This window comes from Triturus cristatus, chromosome 10, assembly GCF_964204655.1.
Source record: "Triturus cristatus chromosome 10, aTriCri1.1, whole genome shotgun sequence".
In the NCBI taxonomy this organism is placed as follows: Eukaryota; Metazoa; Chordata; class Amphibia; order Caudata; family Salamandridae; genus Triturus; species Triturus cristatus.
The window spans coordinates 1048080034-1048095392 of record NC_140593.1 but is presented as its reverse complement, the minus strand read 5'-3'; the positions used below and the strand labels follow the sequence as shown (position 1 = coordinate 1048095392).

At 44.3% G+C, this 15359-nt stretch overlaps 1 pseudogene; it reads right to left on the bottom strand.

Annotated features, from left to right (window-relative positions):
- The window catches only part of LOC146796531 (propionyl-CoA carboxylase beta chain, mitochondrial pseudogene), a 42402-nt pseudogene extending 39952 nt beyond the window's left edge, over positions 1–2450 (bottom strand).
- Between the last annotated feature and the right edge of the window lie 12909 nt (positions 2451–15359).

Below are 15359 nucleotides of genomic sequence, written 5' to 3'. Positions count from 1 at the left end.
CAATCTTGCTTAGTCTGAGAGTGTCAGACTCGCAATAACACTGTGGGGATGTCTGGGTTTCAATGTTGCTCTCTGAGGAAGCTAAAAAGCCACTGCCAAGAACAAAGGGGGAAAGTGGAATTGGGAAAGACAGATGTCACTGGGAATCACCCTCTTTTGGACCTGGTATGGATTAATTTCATATCTTCGAGTCTTAAATTGAATAAAGAAACAACAGTAACTTTATTGTCTGATGAACTGAACTATCTCACATAGTCTAAATACTGTATGTAATAGACCTTTGAGAGTATGGTAGCATTCTGCAGCTATTAAATGGTTCACCTACAACAAATTATATGAAATGTTAGTGTCTGTCTAACTCCTATGGGGTGTGATGTAATATGCATGCAGAACCTATTTCCTTAACTACCTTGAGTAATATCAAATGCAGCTTATAATATGTTCAGAAAATTACATGAAGTATGTGATTCAAAGTCTTTATAAGAAATGGTGGATTGTAACACCCTAGATGAAAACATAATTTTAGTTCAATAGAATCCATCAATAAACAATACTGCCTTTGAATTAATGTCAAAGTGCACACAAAGACAGATGGGAGCACTCCAACAAGAATCATTTCCACTTAAGAAATTCAGCTGATTTCACGAAAAGGATATTCCAGAGAAGATCACAACTCTCTCCAGTCTTCAAACTGAGTGAGATGCGAGCAAACGGAAAGCTGTCATTGGGAAGCAAGGTTCTCCATGTGCCTTAACATTCAAAGAGGGCCGTCACATTCTAGTTCACATTCGTCCTTTTTTTTATGTAACTCTCACTATGTCGCTGACATTTTTGTTTGGGAAAGAAAGACTAAACACTTCTCATTTCATCTTTGATCTTAGAATTGTTGAACGTTTACTTACATCTGCTTTCATTACTAGTGATACAATATACAGAATATAAATGATTTGAATGACTAAGTATAAGAAACTATAAATACATGTCATGCTCATTGCCATCTACTTTGAATCGCCCTCATGATGAATTCTCTCCTACTATGACCAATGCAAACTGTGTTGATGTCTCTAAGATAAGACCTCATGAAAGGATAGGTAAAAAGACTGCTTTGACATAATATTGCTATGTAGTGGAAAGCACACATGTTTGTAACGCACCGCTTGATCTTTTCAAGATTGTTAATTTGGATGGCCCTTTTACTATCAGACAGCTCTCTTAAGTCATTCCCAACTTTTTAATGTTTTCTTGATGTAAAGCTCCCAGACAGTTCTAGTGCCTCTGAAGTCTTTGGGGGGAAATGGCTGAAATTGACATACTTCTGCGCATGTAATCTGCTTACTTGTCGCTGGTCCTGCAGTATGATGTGTACGATAAAATTCAGTTGTCCTACCAGCACCTGCAGCTAATGCAGCATGACCTTGATGGACATCCTTATTTGAGTCATTCTATCCTGTGGTAAGTGGCAGATGCCTTCCACCATATCTCTTTAGGAACACTGGCATCATTGAGAGGCCCATGGCCTTCTTCCTAGCTAAGGTCACACCATCCTGCCCATGACCTTAATAAAAGTATCCAAAGAACTCTCAGATTGGTCAGGAGGTTATCACGTTTGTCTATAGCTCCTTTGGTTTTTGCTTGATGCCTTCACACTTTCTCAAGAAAGCCACTGAAAATCACAAAATATACACAGTCTTCAGGACAACATATTTTTCCAAATTAGATTGACCTCTTGATTTGGAAGCCCAGCAGGCAGAAGTTGTGTGGGATTAAAGACACCAATCTCAAAGCAGATTCACTGTCAGCTTTTTCATGGGACCTAGGCTGTCCAAAGCAAGATCCCATGAAGCATAGTAACAAGAACAACACCTTGGATCAAATCAAATAATCTACAGAAATTTCCTTCGGACCAATAATTTGTGACCTAAACTTCTGCCAGATTCTTTCCTAGGTACAATGTCCAGAGAAAAGCAAAGAGAACCATCCAAATGAGCACTGAAGAGGGCCCTGCTATGCTGTCCAACCAAATTTCTTTATGATAAGCCACCCCATTACTAACTATTAAATACTGTAAATTATTGTAAACAATTCTCTCTCTTCCCATTAGGACCTGAATTCTGAAGTAGTGCCAGAAATCTGAGCATAATCAAAGCGTAGCCACTGCATTAGGGCAAGAATTTAGCCAAAATATCCCAAAACCTAAATGAAACAAATTAAGAACCTAGCCAAATGATCCACCTCAAAGGCATTTCTGATAACCCTTTCCTTTTGATGTTTTGAAACATTTTGCTTCAGGGTGGGAGAGGAGGCTGCAGAAGTAACAACTATGTTTGAACTCGCAAGTGTAAGCGTTCGCAGATTTACAATAGTTTGTTGAACTTTCTTACTTTCTTATCTCCTCCTGATTGGGTATGGCGAAGGGACTGATTCACCCTGGCATTGTCCACTTTCAGCATCATGAATTTTAGCCATATACTTTATTCCTCACATATACCCTAATGAGGAGGTACCAGGAAAGAACGTGGTCATATTCCTTCTGGCCTTTCTCTCAAGCATACAATGGGCACTTATTAACTTGTTGAGCTAAAATGTCAGATGAGGGACTAACTTTGCCAATAACTACTTTGGGTAAGTTATACAATCTTTGATCCAATTATCAAGGGGCTTCTCAATTATTTGTTTTAAATTAAATTTTACAGTGCTTGAAACAAAAAATTGTACACTTAATAGCAACACAAAAATAAAGACACTGTACCGTCATCATTAGAAACATAAAAACATTAGGTAGCGGTTCTGTGGAAGTCAATAACAACTACAATCCGGTGCAAACTTCCACAGTCACTGCATAACACTGCGGCGGCATGCCGTACATTTGCACACATCATGCGTCGTATCACAGTGTGACATCGGGCTTTGATGTTGGAGACTGAAGTGGTGTGCCCCCAGTGTAGTAGTGGGCCCCCACTAATTCAGTACTTAGCCAGGGTCGCAGTTTGGACTAGAAATAAAACGGACGCCACACACCGCGTTACTGTGTCAGGGGTTACTTACTACATGACTGCCTGGACAGCCCTGTCCCTGATTTATTTATCTCCTCCCCCTACGTCAGTCGGCACTCTTCCCTACTTGGCATGTACACAGGTGCATTCTCTTTAACCACCCCACCAACTTGGTGAGGTGGTACATTATAGAGACTTCAGGACTCCTCCGGGGAATGTACCACGCCCCGGTCACCAGTGGGCGCCGTCTGAAGAAAGGCTGTGAATGGGGCCCATATATCTCTCGGCCTGGAGAATGGCAGTAGCAGCATGGCATAAATATCTAGCTACTCATTACAGTAAACAAGAGAGTCCAACCATGCCATATATTTGGGTGATCTCCCACATCCCCAGCTCCAGGCAACCAGGCGCTTGGCCAATAAAAGAGCTGTATATCTCCTGGGAGTCACCGGTATCTCCCACACCCACCCCAGTAGTGCCATCCTCGGGTCCCTAGGTACCTCCTACTTAATTATGGCACACAGTGCGGTAGGCACCTCTCTTCAGAATACCTGAACAGCACCAAATGACCATGCCAGATGGAGAAAAACTACATCCGGGAGGCAACAGCGGGCACAGTTGGTCGCCTCGTGAAGGCCCAGTATATGTAATGTGGAGGGAGTGTAATATACTCGCTGTAAGAATTTATAATGTATTTACAGAGCCTGCTACTAGAGGACACCACGCCCTTCTGTGCGCAGCAGAAGGACCACATACTAGTTGTCACTTCAAGGCCCATGTCCTTCTCCCACCGGGTGCATGCAGCGTTTTCCTGAGCAGGAGTGTTCTCCAAAGAGGCCCGGTACAATGTGGAGATGAGTTGTTTCATGGAAGTAGCCATGAGAAGGAACTCCAGCGTCCAGCAAGGTACCAGTTTTGTCGGAAACGTTGTGGTGCATGTCCCAATGGCTCTTCTGTTTCTGTAATATAGGTAAACCCCCAGGGGAGTGTAGGGCGCTATGCCCAGGAACTCTTCCCGCATCTTGAATTTATTAAAAAGGTATACATCTCCGCATTTAGAGATGCCTTTGTGAGATAATCAAGAGAGTGCTTTGATTCATGAGTGTCAGGGAGCGGCAGGTGCTGACACAAAGGTAGGGAGGATGTGTGGAGAAGCTTGTATCCCATCTGCCTACCAAGCAAGCTCCAAGCCCTGTAGGTGCATTCTGCTGTTGATATATGTAGGATTGTACAGGAGTATGCCCCCTAACAGCTCACGGGAAACGGCCGTGTCCTTTTCGACAGCGATGTGTGGGATGGAAGCATCAGGGCAGAGCTAATAGTAGGCAAAGTGAGCCTGGGCACACAAGTAGTATAGATCCGGAGCCTCAAATCCCTCCTTGTGAAAGGGGAGCGTAAGGGTATATCTCACTTGATACGGGGTTGCTTGTTAGCCCAAGTTAGTGTTATGAATTGAGCATGGATTCACTTGAGAAGGCACTTTGTGAGCAGAAGGGGAATGGTGATAAACAAATACAGGAGCTTGGGGAGGAGTACCATTTTAATAAGACTGATTCTGCCGCCAGTGATAGGGGAAGCAATTTCCAATGGGATATTTTGTCCATCATTTAATATTGTCTGACCATTGGTCTCGATTATTACCATGTCCATATCTCTGTTTATCCAAATCCTCAGATACTTCACAGAATCTTCACATCACTTCAGGGGTGAAGTCGGGGAGAAACGGTTCACACTCTGCGTAAGGGGAAAGATCTGAGACTTACTCCAGTTGATAGTATCCCAAGAGAACATCTTAGAGCGCAGATACTCGCAAAGTATCTTGTTAAGACTGATGTTAGGATTCCTCAGGTAGATGGTCATGTCATCCACTTAGAGCGAGATGAGTATGTGTCATGGTGTATATTGAATGGCATATTGTATGTAGTACTGGCATAGTTTTGCCACAAAGGGTTCAAGAGCTTGGACAAATAGGATCAAGGAGAGGAGACACCCCTGTCTAGTCCCCCTCTGCACAGCAAGGGAGGGGTGAGGAATTGTCATGGATGCATATTTTAGTGGATAGCAGCAGAAAATAACTGTATTCCCTCTTGGGAGCCCCATTCAGGCAAGAATGGTGAAGAGATACTCCTATTCCAGGGAATTAAATGCTTTGGCGGCATCTAGGAAGACCACTACAGAGTCAAGATCTGATCTAGATCTTGCAGAAAAGCGAAAAGGGTCCACAGGTTGTGTGCAGTTGATCGAACAGGTACAAACCCAGCCTGGTCTGACCACACAAGAGCCAGGAGTAGGACAATTAGACAATTTGCTTTTAATTTGGCTAAGATTTTGTTGTCACTATTTAGGAGGGATAACGGGTGGTACGAATCCCAATATTGTGGTAGTTTCCCTGGCTTTAGCAGGGTAACGATGGCAGCTACACACAGACTTGGGGGGAGAACATTTAATGCATGCGATTCTTCATACAGTGTCAGTATGTGTGGAGCTAGCAGATTTTGATAGCATCTTATACTGGTGTTTTCTGTGTTGGTAGGCCAGAGATCACCCCCCTGAATTTGTCAAGTGTGAATGACTGAGACAGGAACTGATGCTGCTCTGGCGTTAGCCAGCCCAGTGTGGCATCTTCTCAGTATTCGCCATGGGATTGGTGATGCAGAGTTCCTCGGGTGGTATGGAGGTTAGAGTAATGTGTGTGGAAAGTACAAAGGATCTGTGGTGTCTCATGGTGTGTGTTACCCTGATCATCTACAATATGTGTAATGTCGTTCCCCCTCCCCATATGCTTGAGATCGAGCATATCTCCAATGATATTTGACTCCCCTCACCACTGTTTCTACGTTTGCCCCTAAAGGCAGCCTGGCGCATGGGGGCGAATTTCCATTGATGAGTTTGCCCTCTAGGACTCTCAGCTGTGTCTCCAGCTGGTCCAGTCATGCCTGCATATCTTTCAATATCCCGTTGTGCTTTGCAATACACACCCCTCTGATGGTGGCCTCGAATCCCTCCCTGGGCACGCCCATGCTGTCCACCAAACCTGGGTTTAGTTCTAAATATTCTGCAATAGCGTTGGGCAGCCCCACAGTAATGATGCCAATTAGGAGCACCTGTGCGTTCCATCGCCAGCTCCCTCCCCAACGGCCGCGACCCAGGCGGCGGTAAACGGAGCATGGCCGGGGAGTGGTCAGATAATGTACGGGCGAGGTGTCGCACATCTGCGATCCATGGGCAAACCTCTCGAGAAGCAACCCAATAATCTGTTCTGGACCAGACATCATGGACAGCCGAATAAAATGTGCCCTCCCGCTTGTTAGGATGTTGCTGTCGCGAAATGCCAACCAGCATATTGTCCTCAAGTATATCTCTCAGTCGCCAGATGCCAGGGCACCGCTACGAGAAAGAGGCTGGGATCTGTCCTTGGGTCATGTAGAGGGCAGTTCAAGTCTCCTGCCCAAAAGTAGGGAGGTGGTGAAGGAGGAAGTTATAGTCCCCTTTACCACATAGAACATCTAAGAAATTGTGGTCATCTACGTTGGGACCATAGCAGTTCACAATCGTGAGAGTTGTCTCCCCCATCTATCCGGCCCCATTGCATCGCGACCCTGGTGGTCCGAGTTTGACTCCTTCACCTGAAAGGGAGTTTCCCTCTTAATCAGAATGACTACACCTCTGGCATATGAGAAGTAGGAAGCTAGACATATGTGCGATGCCCACTTCCTGGCAAAAGCAGAGTCAGTCTTCGGGTCAAAATGAGTTTCCTGTAGCAGGGCTATGGATACTTTACGTCTAGCTAGAGAGGCCAGTACTTGCCGCTTTTTACATGGATCGCCCAGCCCTCACACATTCCATATGATGTATGCCGTTGCTTGTATGTAGATGCATCCTGTGTCAGTCATGACAAGAGTGTGTATCTGTGGTGATGTCTAGATTTGCATGAGGTAGCTGTGATGCAATAGAATTGCAGCTAAGACAGAATTCCAAGTGAACCAGTATTGGAATGTATTGCTGAAGGTTGCTGCATATTAATCTACTCCTGAATAAACCATCCCTAACCTAAATATTTGGAAGTGAGTGGATTACTACAAATTTGGCGACGAGGATGGGATTCAATGTTATTGCTGACTGCCTCTCCAGGATGTCGGTAGAGGATGATTCTTGTATGGAAATTTTGGATGACTTAGTTGTAAATGTGGAGGCTGAATTTGCCATTAATCAAGATGAGTGGAAAGAGGCGATAGAAATGGATGATGAGTACAAGAGGTTGAAGGAACTCATCATGAATTGTTGGAGTGATTCTGTTGGGATGGTATTGCATAAACAATTGTTATCAGTAAAAGAAGAGCAAAGTTTACAGGGAGATAAGATTTTGAGAAGGAATAGAATTGTTCCTCCGGTTTTGTTGAGATCAAGATTATTAAGAATTGTGCATGAAGGACATCTAGGCAGGAGTTTGACTAAGCATAGATTGAGAGAGTCTTTTTGGGGCCTGAAGTGGACAAGGATGTGGAGGATTTGGTGAGAGAATGTAGTGCGTGCAGCAATAGCGATAAAGCAAATATTACAAGAAAACCTCCTTTGAAATGAGTAGAGTTGCCAAAAAGACCATGGGAGAAATTGGCATTGGATGTGTTGGGCCGAATTGAGAAACTAGGGAGTAGTAATCGGTATTTGGTAGTGTTAGTAGATTACCATAGCAAGTGGTTTACATGTAAATCTATGGGTGAAGTCACCACTGCTAATGTAATAAAATTTCTCAAAGAAGTCTTTTTGGAAGAAGGAGTGCCCAAAACACTGGTGACAGACAATGGGGTTCAACTGGTTTAATCGGAAATGAGTCGTTTTTAAAGTAGTCTTGGGATCTCTCATAACAGAATAGCCCTGTTCCATCCGCAGGCCAATGGACTCGTGGAAAGAGTGAACCGAATCGTGATGGAATGCATTCAACTTTCATTAGCAAATGGTTTGTCATGGAAGGATGAATTAAGGAGGATGATGTGGGGTCATAGAATTACGCCTCATTCGGTAACAGGTATTTCTCCTTTTATTGCCATGAAAGGAAGGGAACCTGGTACTAAGGTGTCTCCAATGTGGCTGCAAGAGAAAAATCAGGTTTGGGTTGATAGAGAAAGAATGAAGTCAAGAGCGGTGGAAAGTCAGTGGCGTAACAAGGTTTGGTTTGACTATATAAAAGCTGTTAAGGAGTTGGTGTTTGAAGAAGGTGATTTGGTTGTGATAAGAAGGTTTGGGGTTGTAAAGAAAGGAGAGAGCAAATTTTCTCAACCCCATAAAGTGATATCTGTAAAAGGCTCCGTGACTTTACTGGATGATGGTAAGAAGTGGAGTGTTGGAGATTTATGTAAGGTATCTCATTTGTAAAATGTCTTTGTTTTAAATTTTATGTTCCATGTGCTGTTCAACAGTTTTATAGTCATTTCTTATTTTCACTATATGGAGTGTTCTCTCATTTGTAAAATGTTATTGTTTTAAATGTTATGTTCCATGTGCTGTTCAACAGTTTTATTGTCATTTCTTATTTTCACTATATGGAATGTTCCTCAAATGTTTTCTTTTATTTTTATAAGGGGGAAGATATGTGGTGATGTCTAGAATTGCATGAGGTAGCTGTGATGCAGCTAAGACAGAATTCCAAGTGAACCAGTATTGGAATATATTGCTGAGGGTTGCTGCATATTAATCTACTCCTGAATAAACCATCTCTAACCTAAACATTTGGAAGTGAGTGGATTACTACAGTATCACCTAGTGCACTCTTGTGTGAGCCACAGCTCCATCAATATCAATGTTTTGGCAAACAACATGGTGCCCATGTATACAATGCTGTGTATGTTACAAGCGTCTAAAACATAACCCGCGACAACTCTAACCCACCCACACTGATGGCCTAATCCTATCAGGACAAACCCCAGTCCCTACCCAACATAGCAAAACAAAGGCATTCTTGACTGTAAGAATCTGTCATGGGGAAGGATAATGATATAGAAAAGCAGAAAACTAGGGTACCAAGAACTTGATAAGGAAATACCCTTCGGGGTTACCAGAGCTGTCACGGGGCTCCTCCGTGTGTAGCATACATGGGTGCCATGGGGAACATTGTTCAAAATGGTGTTGCACAGGGTGTACTCTGTAATCAATCGAGGGGAGTTCAAGAGACTTCCAGTCACCAACATTTGGACAGTGAGTGAGGGCAACAAGAGCAAGAGTTCTCAGGAAAGGCCAAACAGTGACACACAGGCTTCAGATAAGCGATTACTCCACCAGATGGCAGAACCAGATCAGTCAGAATCACCGTAACATAGGGGGGAATTGTCATCATCTTGGCCAGTCCCCTCTCTCCACGCCCTGCAGTGGATGGCTTTTATGAAAATCGCCGCCTGCCATGGAGACTGAAAGACGTGTTGGTGCAGTTCATGTGTGACTTCAACCAGACCTGGTAGAGCATTGCGTCTTTTAGGTTGCCTTAAGTAGCTGCTGCTTGATGGGTATGCACTTCTGACTGGCCTTCTGGACTGCTAGTGTGAAGTCTGGAAAAATAAAGATGTTGTTTCCATCAAAGTTTAATTTTACCTTCTCTCTGGCGAGGCATAGTAATTCATCTCTATCTCAAAAGTTTAGTGGTTGTGATAGTATTGGCTGTGCCAGGGTTCCCAGTGGCCATCACAAAAATGGGGTTACCCTTAAAGTCAGGGACCTGGGAGTAGAATCAATGCAAAAAACAATGGTCCTAACTCAATTATTACCAAAACACAATAGTCCCATCCAGTTATATCTTTACTAAATTTAGAGCTAAATTTAGAAACGAGATACACAAATGAATTCCGTTTCCTTTCCTTTAAATAGGAGGCCCGAGACACTGCAGAATTGACTGATTTCACGACTGCAGCTCGACAGCCTGTGCAATTATACCTGACAGGAATGCATACATGGTAATTGATTGACCGTGATACGTTATCTATGGTAAATTATCACCTGGATACATATTAGATACAGAGTCAAGTCAAGGACCACGCCAGGTTGCCCCTAACTCCCCCCTGTTGTCCTGAAGAAGACCCGCACGGTCAAGGTCTCAAAATACCTCTGTACCCCCAGAGGGGTCGAAACGTCGACATCCCTCTTGTTGTCAAGCCTGGTACACGCAATCTCCCAAACGTGCCACAATGTGAATTAAATTCTGTGCATGAAATACTTAAACTCATTGGTGATATCTCTAAACGTGACCAGGACACCTCAAACGGTGAATCATAACCGTGTACTTTGTAAAGGATTTTAATATTTGTTCTACTGTCCTTCAAATCTACTCCTTCTACACACTCACTTCTTAGCACTTTTGTTCTATGCACGTTCCCTCTGGAGCAACCATGTGTCGAACATTATATAATCTATGAGTTTTTTTGTAAATACATATATGATGAATCAAGTATTGGATGTTGCATCGCTTCATGTTAGAATGTTATATTGAATATTTTGAGCTATCCTGAATGATTTCTTTTGCAATTTAGCTCTAAATTTTGAAAAGATATAACTGGATGGGACTATTGTGTTTTGGTAATAATTGAGTTAGGACCATTGTTTTTTGTATTGAGGGTTCCCAGTGGGCACCTTGTGACAGGAGCCTGAGTGCCCCCTCCACCACTAGCAATCGGGAGAATGTCTCCCCACTGAATATATCCATGAGCAGACATTCTACATAGCCTTCCGTTCGGGCAGTATCAGCTCATTCTGGGATGCCTAATATGCGAATATTATTGAGGCGTCATCAGGCTTCTAAATATTCGTTTTTGACAGCAATGAATCAGAGGACCTTCTCCATATTTTGAAGCGTTTTCCCTTTTATTGTGAGCATGTCCTCCACTGTGAAGATGTGTTGTTCAGCCTCTGTCAGGCGGTCCTTGTGCTTATCCAAATTGCTGGTTATGGAGTCCATGCGAAATGTCAGGGCTTCCGTTTTGGTGTCTATGGAGATGAGCCTGTCCTGCATCACCCTTAGCAGTGCCTGCATGTCATGTCCAGCCAGTTCAGATATGGGGTGGGAGTCCATCTCTCCCAGGACGGCTGTCTGTGAGATACCATCTTGGGTTTGTGCCACGTCTCAAAGGCCAGTTTTGATTGCCGATTATCTGCTTTGCCCATTCTGAGGTGACAGAGTGACAGGACAGCATCCATGCAGTTCACTGCAGCATAGGCGTGTCCTGCCTCCTAGCAGGGTTCCCAGGGGGGCCGCTTATTAGGGATGTCGTTAGGAGGCCCCAGTAAGGAGAGCAGGTATCACCCGCTAGCAGACTCCAAGATTAATTCTAGTTTGGGTTTCTTCAGGAGTAAGAGGATCTGTTCTGAGCTTTGGTAGAGAGGAAGACATTGACAATTGTGAGTAGGTACGAGAGAATTTCTCTGGACCATCATTACTGTAACAAAATGCCTCTTTTTGAATATTCACCCCCACACTTTTTGGAATGATGCTGCTGGTCTATTGACTCTTAGAGTGCTTTGAGACCCGCTAACCAGACCTCAGTGCCAGTGTTCTAACCCCTTACAAAGTTTATATCAAATTGGCTATCCCCAATTGGCAAGGACTAACTTACTTATAAGCCCCTAGTATATGGTACCCAGGACATGTAAGGCAGAGGGTCCACCCAGGGCTGCAGCACTATTTGTGCCACCCTGTGAGTGACGAGTTACAAAATGTCTCCCAGCCTGCCAATGCAGACTGGAAGAGCAGTCATCACACTGCTAGTTCAACTTTGCCATTCAAACTAATGACAAAGCCCCAACTTCCCTTAACAATATATGTAAATCTCGCCTAAGGGAGGCAGGTGTATATTATTAAGTAGGACATGCATTTTTATATATGTCTTAACTGCAACACTTCTAAATAATTTTTTTTGCTGTGGAAAGGCTAGTAACCCTATTGGCTAACTCAGGGTCACTGGCTAATCCCTCAACCTGGCTAACTTCTGAACCTAGCTGGGTACTGTAAAGTATCAAATCATGGTATTAAACCCAACTTGATACCCAAGTCAAATTTAATGTCACTATTAAAGAAATGCAACTTTTAGAAAGTTGCCACTCTGTGGCCCAGTTTGTTCAGGGGCCTCACATGTCACTGGCCAGCAGAAAGCATTCTGCCCTCCTGGGTAGTAGTTTGAACGACTCCAAGGCTTAGGACCAATAGCAGCCTGCTACAGGGTAAGGTGTTACCTCCCCTTTACAGGAACACACTCATGGTGTTAGCCCAAAAGGCGAGCTTCAAAGGCAAAGTCGCCTTTGGTGGGCAAATGGCGATCACATTCCTGAGGGGCTGCCCTTTGTTCATGATGACAGGCTGGCAATGGGGACAGACAGGGGAGATCAGTGCCCTAACTGGTTTTCCCTTGGGCGTGTAGCCCACCTGTATCTACACCTCTAGTGTGGGCTACCTGGCTCCTAACATCTGAGGAATGCTCTCGACATTTTGGGAGTGAGCAGAATAGTTCAGTCTGGGTTTGCCAGATGTCACACATAGCCAGAAAGTCATCACCAAGAGAGAGGGGACCTGGTAGCCCATTAGCTAGTGACGACATCATCCCCCCAGGGCACTTTCTTGGAATAAATATGGCACCCCGGCACCCTAAACCTCAGATCATATTGGAACTGGAACAAAGACCAAACCAAAGAAGGACTGCCCTGCTCACCCCTGGACTGTGGAAAGAGAGGCTATACCGCCTGCTGGATTGCACCTGTCACACCTTGGGCTAGCAAACAAAGGACTGCGCCTGTGGGTCCTGCTTCAAGGAAAAGTCATGTCCCAGACCAAAGAGGTGACTCCAAGGGTCAGAAGAATTCCCACTGACTGCTGCTGGGTTCCCCAAGAGACCAGTCCTCAGTGGTCAAAAGTTTCCCCCAAGTCAGCCAGACCTGGGAGTGTCCAGATTAGTCACCCAAAAGGCACTTCAGCCTCCGCCAAAGGATACCAGAGGGACCGCTGTACGGATACCGGTAATCCAGCCACCGCTGGCCTTCTAATGGCTCAAAGAGTACTTCGAAGGACCCCTACTTCAGTGGCCAAAATCATCCCACCTGACCCTTGAACTGAAGAATAACTGCAAAGGCCCCCCCTGATGACCTCACTGTACCTGGAGCATCCTTGAGCATCCTCATCTCCTACATCCACAGCATCAGGGCCACTCCATTGAAATCTATGGGTGTTGTGCGGTGAAGTTTGTAACTGGACTGGAAAACGCTGTGGTGGCCAGGTAAATGTTTAGATCTACCTCATTAGCCCTCCAGACATTCTACCTGTTGGATTTCGTCACCCAAGCCGGGCAACAGTAGCCAAACTAACTTTTACAAACTTTTCAAAAGTTTACAAACTTTATGGTTACCAATGCTTGTTTGTAGTTGGAGTAAAGGTTACGTTTCCTTTAATAATCCATATTTCCGGAACCCTCTGGTGGATTTTGCTAATCTTGGACTCTAAACATTCATAAAAATATAATCTATTTTAATAAATTAGTATTGTGTTTTTTTCGTGTAGCGTGGCTTTCTTATTTCATTGTTTGGTACTGTTAAATGCTGTACACTAGTTTCTTTATTCAAGCCTTGTTGCTCAAAGCCATGGGTTGAGCTTTAGGTTGTACAAACAAGCCTGACTGGACCTCAGACAGGTTTTGCAAGTGTATTTCACGATAAACCTGCACAGTCATACCATACAATACTCTAAAATCCTCTCAATGGCCAGTATCCTTGTTTACTTCTCCAACAAGTTCATCTTCTCTGGTGGGTCTCAGCATACTTACATCCAGGACACCATCAAACTGCAGCCTGAAATGTGTAAAAAAAAGAAAAAACAAGACAGCAGGACTTTTCCATCTGTGCACCAAGGATCTGGAACAACATCCCATCCATCAGGACTGCACCATCACTGCACCAATGCTCCTTCAAAGGAGGAAAGAGTTGAAGACTCTACATCACAATGCTTTAACCACCCACGTCCAAGTTTTCTCTGGTATTATTAATCAAATTTATGCCTGTCTTTGACCATGTAGAGAACTACGCTGCCTTTTGTCTAGCTTTCCAGGCTTGATGTGGTTGATGCACTGTCAGCTTTTATTTTTTCCCTGATGGCAGTGCACTTGCTCGTGGAGAGTGGGGCAAGAAGGAAAGGGCAGTGGCTGATGCAGTACCTGATTATCTTGATAAGTATTCTGCTTCTGTTTGCAACTTCATTGATGGTATTGGTATAACACTTGTATTAGGCTGACGTGATGAGTTGTATGCATGTTGTGCAGGGTGAAGGACTGGGCTATTCTAAGGCCCAGCGGTGCCAGGGGACAACACCTGAAACCTTCGTGGGTTACCTGTTCCGGCGTACAAAACACAGAGACTCGGGACACTTCCGGCGGCGTCAAAGATCAGCGTTTATTTACTGCAGGGATACAGAAGTCACAAGAAGTACACAACGTGTAGGTTCTGGGAGACTGCTTCAAATTGCACAAGTGGATCGCTCTTTTTATACATATTTTGGCCATAGAACAACATGGCAAACAAAGGTTACAATTCAGTTCCCACAGTAAACTTCAAAAGGGTCGCATTCATGTTTCAGAAACCCGGAACATAATTACAGCTATATTGCCGGTTCCCAACTGTAAAAACAGATCATCCCCACGTTAAGCACATTCCATTCTGACTGTAAACACATTAAGAGAAGGGACAGAAACAGATGCACAGGAAGAACAAGGATGCACAACAGGTTAGAAAAGAGTGTAGAGAGTAATAACGGAAACCAGATCGCAGAATCAAAGGCCTCGTGACTAATGCAGGCATGGCTGAAACAATAGACCAGTACGGCAAGATGAGCCCTAAGCGGGGCCATCTGCCTCTGCCGTGTCATTTCCCTCATCATAAAAGACACCCTCAAAGAAACACGTGTCCTCCGTAAAAGCTTGGGAATCCCAGGGTCACAAAGCGGACAAGGTCCGTTCGCTGGCTACTTGAGGGCAAGAGACAAAATGGATGCCGCATCTAAAATGGAACACGAGGGTTCGAATGGACATACCTAGAAATGAGACGATCCGTACGTAGTAGCGTAGCGAAAACGCGTACACCCACTAAACTCGTCATTTGCGGTTCGCTGATACCAGATTCGTCCATGTTAAAACACACCCAAAAAGTGTCGTTCCGATTCACACGGAACCTCAGACGCTCCTTTTGCCCTCATGTAGGCAAGCACTAATCGAGATCGGAGTCGATTTCGATATTCATCAGATCGTTCAGCTGTTGCTGGAACATCATTCTATCCATCAATGTCTCCTTGGTAACAGATGGCCGTCTTATACACGCTGTAGCACAAAGACTACATAAGGCAGGACCACACTG